The 20,727-nt window shown below is 41.0% G+C and overlaps 1 protein-coding gene across 3 annotated transcripts in view; it reads right to left on the reverse strand.

Annotated features, from left to right (window-relative positions):
• SLP1 (Calcineurin-like metallo-phosphoesterase superfamily protein) overlaps nucleotides 1–20,727 on the reverse strand; it is a 363,036-nt gene that overhangs the window by 108,002 nt on the left and 234,307 nt on the right. The gene's annotated exons all lie outside the window — the stretch shown is intronic.

Consider the following 20,727-nt stretch of genomic DNA (forward strand, 5'->3'; position numbering starts at 1 on the left):
GCCCCAGTAGCTAGGTATACTTCTATTAGAACCGCGATATCCCTTGCAGCACAGATGGGGTGAGAGATTCACCATATGGATGTCCAGACGACATTCTTGAACGGGGTGATAGAAGAAGAAGTATACATTGAACAGACAAAGGTTTTTGAGACACATGAGAAGGAATCTCATCTATGCAAGTTGAAGAAAGCCTTGTATGGGCTTAAAAAGGCACCTAGAGCATGGTATGGTCGAATTGATGGCTAATTGCAGAAGATGGGATTCGTCAAGAGTGATGCAGATCCTAATCTCTACTATCTTGTCGTAGAGAATGAACCTCTAATCCTGGTGTTATATGTGGATGATCTTTTCCTGACAGGATCATCCAGGCTCATCAAAGACTGCAAGAAGAACCTAGCCGCAGAATTCGAAATGAAGGATTTGGGACAGATGCATTATTTCCTGGGGTTGGAAGTTTGGCAGTAGAAGGGTGAGATCTTCCTTAGACAAGGGAGATATGCTACAGAGACCTTGAAAAGATTCAAGGTGCAGCGCTGTAGACCTATGGCTACTCCAATGATCACCAACTAGAACAAGATTGATGCATCAGAAGATAAAGACATCGATCCCACCTTGTACAGGCAACTTATAGGGTCCCTGATGTATCTGGTCAATACCAGGCCAGATATTTGTTACGCTGTCAATACCCTCAATCAGTTCATGGTGGAACCCAAGAGGGCACATTGGGCATCAGCCAAACATGTTCTCAGGTATATACAAGGAATAGATGAGCATGGATTATTGTACACCCACGGAAATGACATCAGGATGAGTGGGTTCACTGATGCAGATTGGATTGGAAGTTCAGTAGATCGGAAAAGTACAACTGGGTACTATTTCAACATTGGATCAGGAATGACCTCCTTGTGTAGTAGAAAATAGAAATTCGTGGCTTTGAGCTCAACTAAAGCAGAATATATGGCAGCGAGCACAACTTCATGCGAAGCCATATGGATTAGGAAATTGCTTGTGAATCTATTCAAGAGAAAGATGGAAGCGACCAAGATTTTGTGTGATAATCAAAGTTGCATCAAGCTCTCTGGGAATCCAGTATTTCATGATCAGTCGAAACATTTTGATATCAGGTGTCACTTTGTCAAAGACTGTGTCCAACGAGGAGCAATAGGTTGAGGTACACTCCAACAGGAGAACAGGGGGTAGACATCCTCACCAAGGCTCTAGGAAGAACAAAGTTTGTTTATTTCAGGGAGAAGATAGGGATGGTGAAGAATCCATTTCAATAGTAGAAACGGATTGTATTGGGAGTTACAGTGTAGCAGTTAGCAATGGCAATGCTATGGGCAGCATGATGTAGCATATTCAGAGGGAGCTGCAATACAGATGTAGCAGTGACAGTTGCAGTGTCACAGGCAACAGTACAGGTTGCAGCAGCGCAGTAGATAAGGGGCAGAGGACCGATGCCATGGATTAGTGTGGTGCTTCTATTGGGAAGCACTGCTACAGCACATTCCTCGCTAAGAGGAAGTGTTGATTTTGGGTAGCATCGGATGTGCTCTAGCTCCAAAATTTTGTCGAGGGGCTAGAATACATGAGATCTCCAAGACCCAAAAATCGTTTGGAGACATTCCACTTGGATGAGGAGTTATTAAAATAATTAAAAAAAAAATAATGGGTTCCTAAGCCTAAACTTAGGAAAATAAAAATATTAATGGGTATTAATAAAGATGAGGGTGAGAAGCTTCTAAAAGACGAGGATCAAGTCTGTTTTAATCTTAGCCGTTGATTAGAGACTTAATCTCGGTCGTTGATTCACCAACGCGAAAAGTATAAGAGAAGACTTCAAGATCATTTGGAGAGACAACGGCAAATACTCAATATTCCAAGGAAAATCGATTCTCAAAGAGAAGGAGATCGATTTCAGAGGGAAAGTCGCAGGGTGGAGGAAGAGGAGGGCATCAGCAACAGTCAGTGACTGAGGAGGAGGTGACGCAATAGTATTGAGAGACATTGCAGAGGGAAGACATAGTCCTCATGTAGGTTGACACAAAGGGACGCAGAACAATGCAGAGTGACACAGAAGTGAAGCAGAAGTGGGAGAAGGGTCTCCAGGGTGTCAGAAAGTTTCCAGGAGGGATGAACCTTGCCTCAGGTGTTTTCTCTAAGTTTCTCTGTAAAATTATTCCTTGTAATGCAATTGTTGTTGAAGATTAAAAAACCCTCATTTGTTGCACCGGTTTACCTACATTGGGATTTTCCAGGGACAATTGTCCAAAAACAACTGTGTTGATGTGATTGGTTATTGTGCTTGTATATCACTATTATTTTCTCTGTGTATTTATGTGATAACTGCAGTAGAATTTATTTTAATGTTTGGATAAGGGATTTCGTAAATAAATTATTGTGAGAAATAAGTAGGTGAAATAAATCAGTTACAGCAGTAGATTTTCGGGTTAGAAATTTTAAAAAAATTGCCAAAAATAGTAAGTTGGGCTACAATTAAGGAAACTTAAAAGAAACAACTATGGGGATCCAAGTGGAATAGGCAGGTGGGCACCAATATCCACCTGGATCAACTTGAGGGTTAGGTTTAGAGGAATATGCCTTATGAAGGAGTTTCTCAATCCTAAAATCCTTATTGAACTTGACTTCCTGAATGGTTCTTAAAGATTTGACTTTTCGAAGGTGCGGGACCAAGTGGACCTGGCCTAGGTTAAGGGGGATGAATCTAGCAACTAATGATATTCTTAACCCAGACAAGGAGGAGGAAAGGATCAAAGGAAAAATTTTCACTCAAAGGTGTCAAATTTATCCTATGAGGCACTAGCCTTGGGAACACTAGGGCAAAGTTTGATCTTGGAGCTATGGCTTGGTTATCTCACAACTCCACTGTCGAAATGGCTTCAAAATTGGAGGAGGCCACACCAGCGCAGAAGAGGCTAGGAGTTCGAACCTTTTAGAGGGCTACTTTGTCGGGAAAGTGATGCCCGATGTGACACAACTTGGCTAGACCTAGAAGAAGGTGAAAAAGAGTTGATTTTTGAGTGACCACCTCTTGGTAGATCAGTGCCTTAGTCTTGGGATAATGGAGTCTAGGATAAATATGAATCAGGATCTTGTTTCTTAGTCAAGGAGGCCTTAAGACTACTTCGCTTACTTTCAAGGGCAAGGGGAAGTAACCTTACAGCTTTATACTTCGACTTGCAAAAGGTGATGGCTTATCAAGATGAATTCGTTGAAAAAATTAACCCTAGGAAATTTCGTTCAAAATTACATGGTCCATACATTGAGAGATGTTACATCGAGACAAAATTCCACAACTTAAGCTGTAAATGCATGCAACAATTAGCCCTAAAAATAGCGAAATTTTCAATCTAATCTATATGACAAAGTAAAATAAGAATAGCATTAAAAGCATGTACTTACATGTAATAGAACATATCCAACCATCCACAATTTGACAATAGAGAAGCTCCAAGATAAGATAAACCAAATCCAAACATCAAAATTCATCCATAAAGCTCCAATTCATCCTCCAAGAAAAAGTGTGAAATTCTCAAGAGAGAAAAGAGATCCAATCCAAAGTGATGATGAGCAAATGAACTCATCTCACTTGTATTTATACACTAATGAGGAGTTCAAATTAGTCTCCTAGGCCTACATAAGCCCCAAAAATAAAATAATGTGCTAATAACCTAACTTTTGGTGACAAGCCCACCAAACTAGCTCACAAATGAAATAATTAGCCTCTTAAGAGGTCAAATGATAAATAATACATGTCGTAGGGCCCTCCAAGAGGCCTGATGAGGTCCATAGGTGCCATAATGAAGAATAGGACCCTCAAAAGTGATGGACAAGGGGGTGGCCCCTTGTTCTCCAAACAATACACCCGTGGTGCTCCCAATGGGTCTAAGGGCAAAATAATAACCTCATGCGTCTCCAAATGAGTCGAAGATGCATGTAGATCATCCGTAAGGGCTCTGATGATAATGTAGGTGATGTTACATCATCCTCCAAGTCCTGGATCAGTTGTCAAGTGCATTGTACATCTGTGGGGCTGGCTAGGGAAAGGTGAGCCAGGTGCATCTTTCTCATCCAATAGTTGAATCTCGAGCAATCTCTGAACATCCTCGGGGATCCATGGAGTGTTGTCTACTGCTATGGAGGCCCATGGCTCTCAACGAACACCCTACATGTGCCAATGAAGCCCTCTAGAGGGTTAGGACCCCGTATAGGGAGACCAAACCCAAGATAGAGACCATCTGCAATCTTGCACAAGATCCAATGTATTCCCTAGCCTTCCAATACAATAAGTCATTAGAGAAATCAAGTAAAAGAGCTTACCAACCATGGTGGAGACTCCATAATGGTCTGCCCTTCCATAATGGGCTTTGGCATGTGCTAATGTCTCCAAGCTCCAAATGGGTTTAAACAAGTATCTTATTAGGTGGTTTCTACTTCTAAAGGAGAAAATATGTTCAAGATACATCCTTTAAAACGTGGTGGTATGTGATAGAGAGGTGAATGAAGTAGGGGATGAGAAGGGGCAACCTTGGGCCACATGTTGGGGTACAAAGGTAGCTAATAAAAGGGAAGCCCACATTTTGGTATAAAATGAATAGGAGGGAGCAATCGTGGTACATGAGGTGCCTCGGCCTTGATTTTTCCACCCTCCTTTATATGCCTTTTGCCTTTTTATGATTTTTCTTTGATTAACTGCTCGAAGCTCAAGGGGTAAGAGCATGATGTGTGAGATATAGCAGTGGACACCCCCTTTTAAAGTAGGGCAGTTCATTGCCCACCAAGGGTTGGGACAATCATTGGTTCCTATATGATGAAGGAGGCTCATAGAACTTGCAGGAACCAAGGTGATGGCCATGATGATGGAGTAGAGCTCATGTGTTGGCTTTTGCCCACGTGTTAAATGTGTTTGTCCCCGCCATATTTTGCATTTTGTTGTTCGTTTTCCTATTGAATGTGGCCAATTATGCTTTTTCTTTTCTTTTTAGCTGCATCAACCTCTGGGGCATCATTCCAGGGTTGACCCAAGGTAGTGGGCAAGGGGAAGCGGAGAACTAGCCCTGTGTGGATCCAGTGGAGGAGTGTGGACCCAAGTGAGAGAAATGATGAATAGGGTAATAATGAGTGGAAAGGGGGTAATATATGCAGATGGGAAGCGGGACCATGCAACCAAAATCATGGTTTCCCATGAAATACCATCCCCAAAGCCAAATGGTCAGTAAAAGAGATCCAACGGGACTAGAATACAAGGTTAATATCCAAAAGGGGTCTGGGGGACAAGGGCATAGACCTAGCCCATTCTTTCCACCGAATCCCCCCATTAATCCATGCCCAAAAGTGTCCATGATAAGAAAACTACAACGTTCAGTTACCAAATGACAAGGCATACCTTTAGGTTCGGGAGGCCCACCTTCAAACATACGATCATGGCAGATGGGTGAGGGACCACATGGCTGGCTCAGGTGGCAAAGAAATGGCACAATGAGCTAGTTGGTCGCTGCAATGGGTTGTTGGCTGCCGGCTGAGGACCATTTTGGAGAAAAAAAATCTCCTAGGGATATCACCCACAAAATGGAGGGTAACATCTGGCTCCAACTGGAATGTGATCTCTCGAAGAAGTGGACAAAGATACTCGAACGGGAGGTCACGAGAACTCCAGCAATTTCTTGGTTACCGACGACCGTAGAGTTGTTACCTGCACATATAATAGATGAAGAACATGGGGCAGCATGCTTTCACGGCGTCTCATGATCGCACATACTTAATGTTAGGCCAAAAATCAACAAAAAATTAAAATATGCAAAGATGTATCTATTCTACCATGAGAAACAACATATGGTGTTAATTCTAATGCAAAATTCAACATGCAATGCATCCTACTCTACCATGCATATGATACAATATCAAGTCTCAAGAAAAGAGGTTTTATGACTTAATTCAACCGGCTCAGGCCAAAGTTCATCGTTGAGTTTGGCCATGTAATAATAATCCTCCCCAACCTTTCCATGAATCTTGACAGGCATTGGATCTCTATCAACCAAGACTAAGTCCCCAGCCTTATAATCTTTTTTAGGCTTCCACCTTTTCCTTGGTTTAGAGATTGGGCGCTTGAGGATATAGACTTCTTGAGTTGGGAGAATAGGAGAAGGCTTCTCGATTTCACATGTTTTGTAGTATGGTCTAGGCTGCATCACATGAGGTAAGTAGGTAGGTTCCCTATAAAGGATAAAAGGGGTGCCATCAGATTGCGGAATGGTGGCATATGATAAGTCCATTTGAATATGACCCCCAACAGTAGCCCCCCATTTCCTAGATAATAGTATCCCCCACACATCAGGAATATCAATGACAATAACATCCATGAGGAGGGATATATCAGGATTCCTAGCCAAAGAAACCTTAAGGTCCTTGATGAGACCCTCCACTTCCACAGGTTTGGAGTTAAAACCACACACCTTTTTATACAGTCGAGTGATGCTGAGACCCAATTGCTTCATAACTTTTAAAGGCATGATATTTGCAGAAGCCCCTGAGTCTAACATACAATTGTGTAAGAAGAGGTCATTGATAGCCAAAGTAAGCAAGGATGGTTCATGCAAACGGTTTCGGTCAGGAATATGGATGTTTTGCAATTCTTTAGGTAATTCTTCTTCCTGAATTCCCAGGGACTTCTTTATTTGTTGTTGTTTCCCAGGAAGTTTAGCAATTTCTTTTAAAGGAACGGGTATAGTCATTCTTCCTACGACAGCTCCTATGTCGATGTCAAGTTTAACCTCTTTCCCTTTTCCTTCTTCTTAGCGTTTTTCTTTCTTGAAGGATCCTTTTTCGGATTCGCTTTTGTTGGGGGATCCTTCTTGGGAGGAATTTAAGGGAGAGATTCTTTGGGAGGGGCTTGCTTAGGTAATGGATCTTCTTTAGACGGCTCCTTAGAAGTTGTAGGGTCTTTTTTATTTTCTTTTCGTGAGTATTGGACCCCTTTGAACCTTCCCTTGCTATCAGAGTTAAGAATGGATTCTTCCTTTTCCTCTTTAAGGGTGACCTCACTAATGGGAGGATGTGTATACGACCCCCCTAGAAAAATGTTGAAGATGTCAGATTCCACAAGGTTGGCCTACTCATCAATTTGTTCATCCTCACTCTCTTCCCCTTCACTTTCCTCATCCTTAAATGAAGGGTCTGGCTCAATAGCATTAGTTGGAGCCAAAGTGTTTGGGAATTGAGAAGAGCCTGGCCTATCTTCTTCACTTTGCTTTTTGGGAAAAGGATTTTCTTCCGAGATATAACTAGATTTTTGAGCCCTTTCCAAGGCAATGATTTTGTTCATGATAACCCTATCACGTGCATTGGCTTCTTCGATGAACTTCTCCATCCTCTTGAGGATGGCAAGGAGAGTTTCCTCATGTTGATCTTTGGGCTTCTCCTTCTTGACCTCAGCTCTAGCTCTAGGGTGGTCATTGGTATCAACCTTCGAGATTTGTATGTTTTCTTCAACTTCCATTGATATCTCTTTAGCTTCGGCCAAAGTGGAAGGTTTCTTATCCCTTAACACAAAGGTGAAGTGGCCACCCACCGCTTCTATAAACTTATCAAGAATATTGGCTTCCAATGGCTTCAAATGATCAGGTATATCTTTGACTACCCTATCAAATTTTTGAATGAATTCTCGCACATCTTCCCTTCCCTTGGTTATTTGGTAGAATTTTTCGATATTAAAGGTCCCTTGGGCATTACATGACCACCTCTTCATGAATAGGTCTTCAAATTCATCGAAGTCTTGTATGCATGCACGGGGAAGGCTAAGGTAACAATCTCTTGCTTGTCCCTCAAGTGATAAAGAAAAATGCATCATGAGCATATCTTCATCAAAAACCATTCTAGGGGACATTTGCTAATAGAATTCTTTGATAAAACCATGGGCAGTCCAAGTAGCATCCCCTTTGAATTTGGGTAACCATCGCTTATATTTTTCAGGTAGTGGTTTGGGATCATCACTCAATTTCAAAGGGGCAAAGACACTAACCAAGTGTCTTTCACTCTTGGTCATCTTGGGTTGATCTTCTTTTTGGTCAGGTTAGAACTAGATGGCATCTTTGGAAATGGATCACTGACCTTCTCAAATTCAGGGAAAAGAGCGGTTCCAACAGGTGATGGAGTTCGCTCTCCCCTTTTTGTGGCAGCCCTAGTTAAAGTAGGAAAGTTGTCGCCTTCAAGTAAACTAGGGGTTTGGACAATGAGCGGAGTCGCCAGAGGAATTCTTTATAGATGTCGTCAATGAATCAATTCCTCAATGATTCACTAGGGAGGTAGACCTTCTTCCTCCCTGACAATGGCACCAAAATGTTACCGCTCAAACTAGAAGGGGGTCCTAGAGGGGAACTTGCTAGGTCAAGAGCAACGACGAAGCTAAAGCCCATTGTCACCACAGCGAAAAATCCTTACTCTTTACGGACATTCACCAATGGGAGGAGACCCGATATATATAGGAGGTCACTCGTAAAGGATAAATCGACCAATGGATATGGAGTGACCCTTATAATCATTTTCCTGGAAGAGGTTTCAAGGATAGAACTTTCGTTCTTGTTAAGCAAGGTACAAAGATCTCTAGGAGAAGGATATAAGGACTTGAGGGTTAGGCTTAGAGGAATATGCCTTATGAAGGAGTTTCCCAATCCTAAAATCCTTATTGAACTTGACTTCCTGAATGGTTCTTGAATATTTGACTTTTTGAAGGTGTGGGACCATACGGGACCAAGTGGATCTACCCTAGGTTAAGCGGGCATAATCTAGCAACCAATGATGTTCTTAACCCAGACAAGGACGGGGAAGGATCAAAGCAGGAATTTTCACTCAAAGGTGTCAAATTGATCTTATGAGGCACTCACCTTGGGAACACTAAGGAAAAGTTTGATCTTGAAGCTAGGGCTTGGGTTATCTCACAACTCCACCGTCATAATGGCTTCAAAATTGGAGGAGGCCACACTTGCGCAGGAGAGGCTAAGAGATCAAACTTTTTGGAGGGCTACTTTGTCGGGAAAGTAAAAAAAGAGTTGGGAGACCCAACTTGGCTAGACCTAGAAGAAGGTAAAAAAGAGTTGATATTTGAGTGACCACCTCTTGGTAGATCAGTTCCTTAGTCTTCGAAGAATGTAGTCTAGGCTAAATATGAATGAGGATCTTGTTTTTAGTCAAGGAGGCCTTAAGACTACTTCGCTTACTTTCGAGGGCAAGGGGAAGCAACCTTACAGCTTTATACTTCGACTTGCAAAAGGTGATGGCTTATCAAGATGAGTTTGTTGATAGAATCATCCCTAGGAAATTTCATTCAAAATTACATGGCCCATACATTAAGAGATGTTATATAGAGACAAAATTCCACAATTTAAGCAGTGAATGCATGCAGCAATTAGCCCTAAAAATAGCGAAATTCCCAATCCAATGTATATGACAAAGTAAAATAAGAATAGCATTAAAATCATGTACTTACATGTAATAGAACATATCCAACCATCCACAATTTGACAATAGAGGAGCTCCAAGATAAGATAAACCAAATCCAAACATCAAAATTCATCCATAACGCTCCAATTCATCCTCCAAGAAATTCTCAAGAGAGAAAAGAGATCCAATCCAAAGTGATGATGAGCAAATGAACTCATCTCACTTGTATTTATACACTAATGAGGAGTTTGAATTAGTCTCATAGGCCTACATACGCCCCAAAAATAAAAGAATGTGCTAATAACCTAACTTTTGGTGACAAGCCCACCAAACTAGCTCACAAATGAAATAATTAGCCTCTTAAGAGGTCAAATGATAAATAATACATGTCGTAGGGCCCTCCAAGAGGCTTGATGAGGTCCATAGGTGCCATCTTGAAGAACAGGACCCTCAAAAGTGATGGACAAGGGGTGGCCCCTTGTTCTCCGAACAATAAACTTGTGGTGCTCCCAGTGGGTGTGGGGGCACAATAATAACCTCATGGGTCTCCAAATGAGTCGAAGATGCATGTCGATCATTTGTAAGGGCTCTGATAATGGTGTAGATGATGCCATATCATCTTACAAGTCCTAGATCAGCTACCAAGTGCAATGTACATCTGTGGGACTGACTGGGCAAAGGTGAACTAGGTGCATCTTCCTCGTCTAATAGTTGAATCTTGAGCAATCTTTGAACATCCTCGAGGGTCCATGGAGTGTTGTCTACTGTTTTCAAGGCCCATGGCTCTCAACGCAAAGCCTACATGTGCCAATGTAGCCCTCTCCCGTATAGGGAGACCAAACACAAGATTGAGACCATATGCAATCCTACATAAGATCCAATGTGTCCCCTAGTCTTCCAGTGCAACAAGTCATTAGAGAAATCGAGTAAAAGAGCTTACCAATCATGGACCACAGGGGGGGACTTCATAATGGCCTGCGCTTCCATAATGGGCTTTGGCATCTACCAATGTCTCCAAGCTCCAAATGGGATTAACCAAGTACCCTATTAGGTGGTTTTTAATTCTAAAGGGGATAATATGTTCAAGGGACATCCTTTAAAAGGTGGTGGTATGTGATAGAGAAGTGAATGAAGTAGGAGATGAGAAGGGGCAACCCTAGGCCACATGATGGGGTACAAGGGCAGCTAATAAAAGGGAATCCCACACTTGGGTATATAATGAATAGGAGAGAAAAATCGTGGTACATGAGGTGCCCCGACCTTGATTTTTCCACCCTTCTTTATATTCCTTTTGCCTCTTTATGATTTTTCTTTGATTAACTGCTCGGGGCTCAAGGGGTAAGAGCATGATGTGTGAGATATAGCAGTGGATACCCCCTTTTAAGGTAGGGCCATTCATTGCCCAACAGAGGTTGGGACAATCATGGGTTCCTATATGACGAAGGAGGCTCATATAAGTTGTAGGAACCAGGGTAATGGTCATGATGATGGAGTAGAGCTCATGTATAGGCTTTTTCCCACATGCTAAATGTGTTTGTCTCGACCATCTTTTGCATTTTGTACTATGTTTCCTATTGAATGTGGCCAATTATCCTTTTTCTTTTCTTTTTCACTGCATCAACCTTTGGGGCATCATTCCAAGCCTGACCCAAGGTGTGGTCAAGGGAAGGGGAGAACTAGCGTTGTGTGAACCTAGTAGAGGAATGTGGACCCAGGTGGGAGAAATGATGAATCGGATAATAATGAGTTGAAAGGGAGTAATATATGCAGATGGGGAAGCGGGACCACACAACCAAAATCAAGGTTTCCCATGATATACCATCCCTAGATCCAAATGGTCAATAAAAGAGATCCCACAAGACTAGAATACAAGGTTAATATCCAAAAGGGGTCTGGGGGACAAAGGCACAGACCTAACCCATTATTTTCGCTGAATCTCCCCATTAATCCATGCCCAGAAATGTCCATGAGCAAACTACAATACTCAATTACCAAATGACAAGGCATACCGTTAGGTTTAGGAGGCCCACCTTCAAACATACGATCATGGCAGATGGGTGAGGGGCCACATGGTTGGCTCAGGTGGCGGAGAAATGGCACAATGAGCTAGCTGGGAGCTGCAAGGGGCTGCTGGCTGCCGGTTGAGAACCATCTTGGAGAAAAAAATTCTCCTAGGGATATCACCCACAAAATGGTGGGTAATGGGCCCAAATTTTCAGGGGACTAAAATTTCAAGGGCCGAAATTACAAGGCTAAAATTTCAGGAGATGACCATATTTGAGATAGTTTGACCATGTTTGACTTTGAAGTTGGAGGTGACTTGGAGGAGTGTTTGTCTTGATATTTTGGTGGTAGTTTTAATGTTGGTCTTAGTCTTGAATATCTGGTTTTTATCTAATTCTGTAAGAGAAGGATTTTTTTGGTTTCCCCTTGTGGGGTTTTTCCCTGTTTTGGAGCCCAATTTCTTGTGTTCTTTGTCTCTTTGTTATCTTTAGGTTTTGGGGATTGCTTAATGAAGAGAACAAAAAATTTAATATGAAGCCAACAAACATTCACAAGTAATTATCAAGTTAAGAGAAATCAAACATCATCTTTATTACACTTGGTTTCTCAACAAACCCCTGATCCCATGCTAAAGCAGCACCCTAAAGTGTTTTTCTAGTCTATTGCATTACCTACCCAGTCTGCATCAGTGTAGTCAATCAACCTGACACCATCTCCCTGAGTATATTTCAACCCATACTCAACTATACCTTATAGATATCATAACACATGCTTTGTTGTTGTCCAATGCACTTTGTTTGGTTTCACCATGAACTAACTAAGAGAATTGACTGCAAAGCAAATATACAGCCTCGTGTTGACCAGATACATAAGAGAGCCAATAAGTCATCTATATAGAGTGGGGTCCATTGCCTTCTACTTTGATGCATCAATCTTCCTCCAATTAGTTACCATAGGTGTAGACATGGGTCTACAGTCCAACATCCTGAATTTCTTCAAGATCTCCAAAGTATATTTCCCTTGACCAAGGAAAATTTCCCCATTTGTCTGCCACACCTTTAGTCCTAGAAAATAGTGCATCAACCCCAAATCCTTCATCTCGAACTTTGTTGTTAAGTCCCTCTTGCAGTCTTCTATGAGCCATAGTGACCTAGTCAGAAATAGATCATCCACATACAAAACAAGAATGAGTGGTTCACCTCCAACCATAAGATAGTAGAGATTAGAATTCGCCTCGCTCTTCACGAAGCTCATCGCCTGCAAGTACCTGTAAATACGACCATACTATGCCCTGGGAGCTTGCTTGGGCTAGTATAGTTCTCTCTTCAATCTACATATGTGAGTCTCCCAGTTGTATGCCTGAAACCCCTCTAGTTGCTCGATGTACACCTCCTCTTTTATCACTCCGTCAGGAACATCACCTTGACATCCATCTAATAAATCTACCATCCCATCCATGCTGCAAGTGATATCACAACCCTAATGGAAGTATACCTGGTTATAGGAGCAAATGTCTCCTCATAATCTATTCCCTCTTTCTAAGTGAATCCCTTAGCCACAAAGTTGGCTTTGAATTTTTCTATGTTGCCATCTGCAGCATGCTTGATCTTATAGATCTAGCGAGAACCAACCAGTATCCTATCCAACGATCTAAGCACCACCTCCAAAAAATCGTTCTACATGATGGAGTTGTACTCCTTGTTAGATTTTGTAGCATTGGAGGTGTTCTAGTCTCAAAACTTTGTGGAGAGGCTAAAACACAGGAGTTATCCATAACCCAGAAATCGTTTCTAGAAATTCCACTTAGAAATGTCTCAATTAGATTATTAACCAATTTTTAAATATTTCCTAACTCTGAACTTAGGAAAATTGGTTAATTAATCAGTGTTAATTGAGAAAGGTGAGAATTCTCTAAAAACTCACACAGAGCGACAAGGAAATAATCTAAATCCTTGATTAAGTTTTCATCATGGTTGTTGGATTCCCATAGTGAGATTATAAGAAGAAGTTGATGGGTAGATGGCAAAACCAATGTTACACGAAGCGGGGGTGAAGCGGAAGCGTTTTTTGGAAGCGGGGACGCGGAAGCGTCATTTCCAAAAATCTAGGAAGCGAAGCGTCCGTGGAAGCGTCTGTTATATATATATATATATATATATATATATATATCTATATCTATCTATATATATATATATATATATATATTTGCATTTATACTCAAAACAAACATCCCAAATACCAAATTAATTGTAGAAGACATGAAAACATGGATATTTTTGCATAAATCAAGATAGATATAACATCCATTGTACATTAATGATTAATTATTTGAGCATCAACCATCTAGAATCTAGATTCTTCTCCTCTTGTCTAGCCTTTGCCTCTACCTCGATTGTCTAGGGATATTTGTCAAGATTGCCCAATTTTGATCAAACTACCTAATTCAAGACTTAAAATATGGTAGAAAAAGCTTAACATGCTTGATCGATGATTTTGACTTGATTGAAAGGTAATTTCTTGCTAATGGCGTGCTGCGTGACAAAGGAGTTCAACAATTAACACCACGAACACTAGGGTACATATAGGGCTTGGTGCTCTTGATTAAATGCTAATCGCATACCTTCATACTTGATATAATCTAATGAAATGCCACAATCCCATTGATCCTGAATTCCTAAAAACTGTTAAGCCTGCTGAATTTTGAATAGGATATGAAATTCTATTTTCTCCATATGAAGTCCAATAAGGCTGGAACCACTCTCAAACATCCTGAGTCATTTCATGGTAATGTTAAAAATTTAAGTAAAAGGATGAAAATGAAAAATAAAGGAGAATGTCACTTTTACTTTAAGAATTTAACATTACCATGAGGGAGCATCTGCTATATTTATATTTTTTTTGCCTTCATTTGTCACCCTAACCCAAGGTGGACCCACCCCCAACAAGCAAACTCACCTAAAATTAAAAAAAAAAATGAAAAAAAAAACGATTTTCTAAACGCTTTTCCGGAAGCGTACGCTTCCTCCTCCGAAGCGCCACACTTCCGACGCCCGAAGCGTCGTATGAAGCGCGCTTCGGCGCTTCCATACCACGCTTCTGAATTTCCAGGAAGCGGCAAAAAATTCGGAAGCGGTGCTTCCGAATTTCGGAAGCGCGCTTCTGACCAAGCTTCCCAAGCGCTTCCGTACGGGACGCGCTTCGGGGCTTGGAACTGTGGCGGGGGGGGGGCGCTTCGTGCAACATTGGGCAGAACACACTCGACATACTTGAGATCAATTTCCTTGGGGGATTCAATTTTCCAAAGAGCAACAGTAGTTGCCAGAAGAGTTCAAGCCAGAGAAGGGAAGCAGAGACAGAGAGGGGCAGAGCCATTGAGTCCTTGTTTGGGCGCAAAAGGGTTTTGCAACAATTGCTAGAGTAGAAATCGTGTCGGGTGGAAGAGAAAGTGCACACACAGAGGGAAATTTCTCTCAGAGGGTTTCTAGCCTAGAAATCTGAATTTCTAGTTGCATCTGTCAGTGGTTGCAAGAAGATTGTCTCAGTCTAGAAGGGAGTGTGAATAGCAGATTCAACAGCCAAGCGGGTGAAAGAGGGAGTTTTTCGTTCCAGTTTCAGAGATGTCCACAGCTAGGCTTAGAGATCAGGATAGGTAGGAGAGAGCATCCAACTATGTCATCTGGAAGGCCAGGTTATCCTGATTCCTTCCTGTTAGATGAATTCAGTTCAACGACCTATGCAGAGAATGTTGTGGCAATACTGAATGATGCGAATCAACTGAAGGAACACAAGAAAGAGATGGCAAAGGCGAAGCGGATGATCTTGGATGGAGTCCAAGACCATATAGTTTCGCATATATCGGCCAAGAATACAACTAAGGAGATGTGGGATGCTCTCGCTCAACTATATTAGAATCCTTCCAAGCAGCGAAAGATGTTCTTATAGGAGAAGCTAAGTAACATTAGGATGCAGAAGGGTGAAGGCATAGATCCCTTCCTCGCCAAAATTCAGGAAATTTGGGATCAGCTTGCAGTCATTAGGGAAGCGCCTCAACCCTCAGAGCTTGTGTGTTTGGCCCTAGAAGAGGCGAGCTCTAGTAAAGAGCTCCATCAGCAGAAGCAACAACAAGGGTTCGAAGAAGGGATAGAGGGAGAAGAAGAAGGACCTATCTAAGTTCAAGTGCTTCAGGTGTGGCGAGTTTGGCCACTACAGTGCTTAGTGTCCTCTTAGGAAAAAGCAAAAGCAGGAGAAGCAGGACCAGGTGACAACATCCGTAGCGATGGACAAATTGTCCTCAACGTTGGAGGAAGACTTCGCCATGTCTGCAGCTATCCCTCCAGTTGTGAGGTGAGGCGATATGGAATTATAGTCCCAGAGCAACGCAGAGGTTTGGGCAAGGTCCATTGAGGTGTCTTCCTCATGGATCATTACCTTACTACAGGGGCCCACAGTATTCAGTAGCAGGATGGATTAGTGTCGATTGATACAATCAAATTCCGGAGTGACAGTTGCAGACTAGTTGCAGTTTGGTGTTGAGGAAAACAGATCAGTGTTGACAGTAGAGCAAGAGGCTTAGTAGCAGAGTCAGCAACAATGTAGATTCCTTAGTGGATAGTGCAAAGGCTAGTAGTAGTCAAATGCTCAAGTGACAGATGCAACACAGAGACAGTTGATTCAGTGTTTCAGATGCTTCTCAATTGCAATAGTTACAGTAGAAGCAGCAACAGTTCAAAGGGAGTTGCAGTACAGATGCAAAGTTGGCAGCAATAAAGAAGTGTCAGCATCAGAGTTGCGTAGTGGTTGGTGGGCAGTGACAGGCAGTCACAATGGCCAAACATCAGCAACATATACAGAGGATGATACAGAGACAGGGTGTTGTAGTAGTACGACACTAGAACACCTTCCTCGCTAAGAGGGAGTGTTAGTTTTTGTAGCATCGGAGGTGTTCTAGTCTCAAAACTTTGTGGAGAGGCTAAAACACAGGAGTTCTCCATAACCTAGAAATCATTTCCAGAAATTCCAATTTTTAAATATTTCATAAGTCTAAACTTTAGAAATATAGTTAATTAATCAGTATTAGTTGAGAAAGGTGAGAATTCTCTAGAAACTTACATAGGTTGACAAGGAAATAATCTCAGCCCTTGATTGAGTTTTAATCTTGGTCGTTGGAGTCCCATAGTGAGATTATACGAAGTTGGTGGGTATATGTAGGAACAAACTTGACATACTTGAGATTGATTTCCTTGGGCAGTTCGATTTTCCAGAGAGCAGCAGCAATTGTCAAAACAGTGCAAGCCAGAGAAGGGAAGCAGAAACAAAGAGGGGCAGAGACAGTAAGTCTGAAGGAAGTTTTCCAGTTCTGGAGAGTCAGAAAGAGAAGGCTGAAATTTTCTCCAAGAGGTTGTGCAGAGGCAACGCGGAGTCTCAAAAGTGCAATTCAATCCAGCTGAAGAGGAAGACGTTTTTAGTTCCAGAGGTTGGGAAAAAATTTTCCAAAGAGCTAGAGAAGCATTTCCCAATCGGCAGCAGGTAGGACAGCTAAATTGGTAATTGATTCAGGCCGACACTGTGAAGGTCTACGCTAGGGAAACGTAGGACCTGCACAGAACTAGTTGGATGGTTAGCTTTTCAAAGGCAGGCAAGTGCTGGGATTGCTCAGAGAGAGTAAAATCCCTCAAATAATTTTTGTTAGTATTTCTCTTGGACAGATTTGCCAATTTGGTGATATTTATTGTACTCAGAATTTCTCACTACTGCTTAATAATAAAAACCCTCAGCTACTACTCCAGTTTCCCCAAGCTAGGTTTTTCCAGGGACTTTAGTCCAAAAATAATTGTTATATTTTTTTGTGTGCGACAATATTTTCTTAGTTTCCAGTTTATCTTTTGCAGTATATTTTATTTGTGAAGATTACAGTGTAATTAATTCGTTGTTTTCGTAGCAATAAACTGCTAAATTAATTAACAGATAGAAGAATTAATTTTAGTTACTGCAATAGAATTTCAGTAGTGAAATGTTCACACTCCTCCAACATAGCATTCAGCCAAATCTATTGCTATGCAGCCTCTTGATAGCTGGAAGGCTCACTGTCAATGAGCTAACTCATCAACACCATGTAACCTAAATATCTCTCTGGTGGTCTTTTGTCCCTAGTACTCGATATAGGAGCTCCCACAAACTCTTGAGCATCTCTCAATGTCTGAAGCACCTCGCGGCTCTTCCCGCCAACTAAACTGGGTGAAGCTTCAAGCTCCTCATTATGTTATTGCTCCATATTCTGCAAACTCTCCTCAACACTTGTCCCTGTGCTTGTACTAGTCACTGTACTTGTACGTGTGCCCTATGCCTAAGATTGTTGGTCAACCCTTGGAGCTTATTTCTGCTGACTTTGATCAACTATTGGCAACTCACAAGACCTACTAAAGGCTTTCTCCTCCTGAAACTTAATGTCTCGTCTCACAATGATCTTCTGAGTCCTTGGAATATAGATCTTGTATGCCTTGGATGTTTTGTTGTAACCAACGAAATACTCTTTCTCTACAAATGAATCTAGCTTCGTACGCTTCTTGATTGGAACATGACAATAAGCAATATTATCAAAAATCCTAAAATGACCGAGTTTTGGCTTCCTCCCTATAAATGCCTCCTCGAGTGTCATCTTTCCCAACACCTAGTGTGGGACCCTATTATGAATGTATATTATTGTGCTACATGCTTCTACCCAAAGATATCTAGGCATATCCTGATCATATAGCATGGCCCTTGCTGCTCCAACCAAGGCTCTATTCTTGTGTTTAGTAACCCCATTCTGTTGCAAGTTGTATGGAGTTATCCATTCTCTCCTGATTCCTTCCTTGGTACATAACTCCTTGAAGGTTTTCTCAATATACTCCCCCCATTGTCTATCTGAAGTACCTTTATTTTCTTTCCTATTGAATTCTCTAGAACAATAAACCCCAATAAATCTGAATGTGAAACCCTTGATTTCTCTTTCGAAACCCTGGAACTCAAATAAAGAAATCCCTAGTGTTGTAGTGAGCATTGATACCATGTGAAATTTCCACTACCCAAAAGGTGTTATTATCCCATTAAATTATTTTGATTACTTATGCACAACAAAATTAAATTTTCCAGTGAGCGTAATGAATAATAAAACATGAACAACACCATTCACCAAATTAAAATGCAACAGAATGTACAAGAAACCAATCACACAAATAACACAAATATTTTTTTGGACAAATCTCTCTGGAAAAACGCCAAGATGGGGAAAACCAATTTTCAGGAAGGGTTTTATTATTAAATATTCAGCAAACCTACGAATGAGAAATTACACTTACTGGTTGCCTAACACTAGCAAATCAATTTTCACCTCTGTCGATCAAATCAGCTAACAAAACCCCACATCCTTCCTTACAAACCATAAAACCCTATGGAAGCAACTCAACCCTTGTACAACCCTCTCATCCCACATGTGCAGCCTTGGAAGAACTCGGTCTCCTCTGGCAAATCGCACGACCTGGAGAAAAACTCAGCTCCCTCTACAGAAAATAATTCGGCCAGCAAAACCTTCCTCTAAAACTCAAAAGATGGAACTCTCTCGATGAAGAATAAGCCCTGGAAAAAATCCTTCTCAATTACTGTAGCTGAAGCCCTCCTGGTGTCATGCTAAAAACTCATCCAACAATACTCAACTCAATCTGCTCCAATGCTACCCATCAATTTCCCTTTATAATTTCATTCATATATGAACGAACAATATTAGAAGCTATTTTGTTCTAATCAATGGCTAAGATCATCTTAGAAACTTACAAAAAACTTCTAGCAGCAAATCGACATTATCTCAACTAATCCCAATGAATTAGCTAGTTTTCCTATGTCTTCACTAAGGAAATATTTAAAAATCATTAATTGACTTAATTAAGACATTTTCCTAGGTGAAACTAAAAATTACATGACTTGGAGATAATTCGTTTCTCTGTGTTCCTAGCCTCAGAGACACCTCTCAAGGCTAGAATACATGTACGAGATACAATATTTAACATTATAAGCCTTTAAAGGGGCATTGTTCCCCATAGAAGTAGATAAACAAATTTGGTTCTTTGTTTGTCTTCTTGTTATCATACATTTGTAATCAAAATATTGCATGTTCTTCTATTTTGATTGCCATGTTTTCCAAGTTTCATGTGTAAGATTGCACCTATTTTAACCACTTTCTTGGCAAGTTTTTCTTAAGGAAATGTAGGCGCCTCAAAATTGAAGGATTGGATCCCCTTTGGATAGAGTATCCATTGTCCTTCAACACATAAGGAGCTACAATCCTACTAAGCACCAACAATAGTCTCCATTTGCCAAAAGATTCCACTCATTTTCTTTCCTCTCTTCGTACTTATAAATTCTAGAAAGATTTCACATAAAAATTCGTTGTTCATTTTTATGAAGTTTCATTGTCACATCTAGCAAATTAAGTGCTAATTTGTTGCGGTCCTAGGAACAACAATAATCAACTATTAAAGGTTGATTTATCTTGCCTATTCCTTAGCTGTTTTAGAATAGAATTTCCCTCTTTTCTTCAATAAATTTCATTTGGAAATTATCATGATTTTCTATTAACATTGCAGGTCTTACCTTTTGGGGCATCTTTCACAAGTTTTCTTTGTTGAGTTTTTCAAGGTCCGTGAACATACAAGGGGAGTTGCTGCCAGATTTTTGCCAACTTTACAAGCCAAGGGACCCGGAAGAAACCCACGACCATCCTCCTTGTAAAAGAATATCAAAAACCATTTATTTCCCTTTATTCATAAGGGATATCTAGCATCATAATAACCATTGTAACCATGAGGGATATAGGGGAGTCTCCTAGGCATCCCATTCCCCCTACCCAGAGGGGGGTCTTTTGTGTTTTGTCTCAATTTTTGTTATGTGTCTTATTTGGATTAAAATCAACCCATGCATCCCAAAACGTCTTAGATTAGATTTATTTATTTAATAGATTAGATTATCATGTTTAGCAGATCTTTAACAGACCATGCACAAAATAATTCCTTGAAATCCCCTCAGCTTCCGGCCCACCCCTCACCCCCAACCAAACGGAACAAAAAAAAAAAATCCTTGAAGTTAGTCCTTTCTACTCATAGCAGACACTATATATCTGTTAAAAAAGTGTTTTATTTCTAGTTCTCCCCCTTTCCAAAGTTAGTGCATAAGTCTCTCTAATTTTTTAATTCAGAGACAAAAAAAAAATGCATTTTTTATATGGACAAGTAACTT

The sequence above is a fragment of the Pinus tabuliformis genome, chromosome 5_2 (assembly GCF_031772625.1).
Source record: "Pinus tabuliformis cultivar Carrire ecotype Pingquan chromosome 5_2, CPIR1, whole genome shotgun sequence".
Lineage (NCBI taxonomy): Eukaryota > Viridiplantae > Streptophyta > Pinopsida > Pinales > Pinaceae > Pinus > Pinus tabuliformis.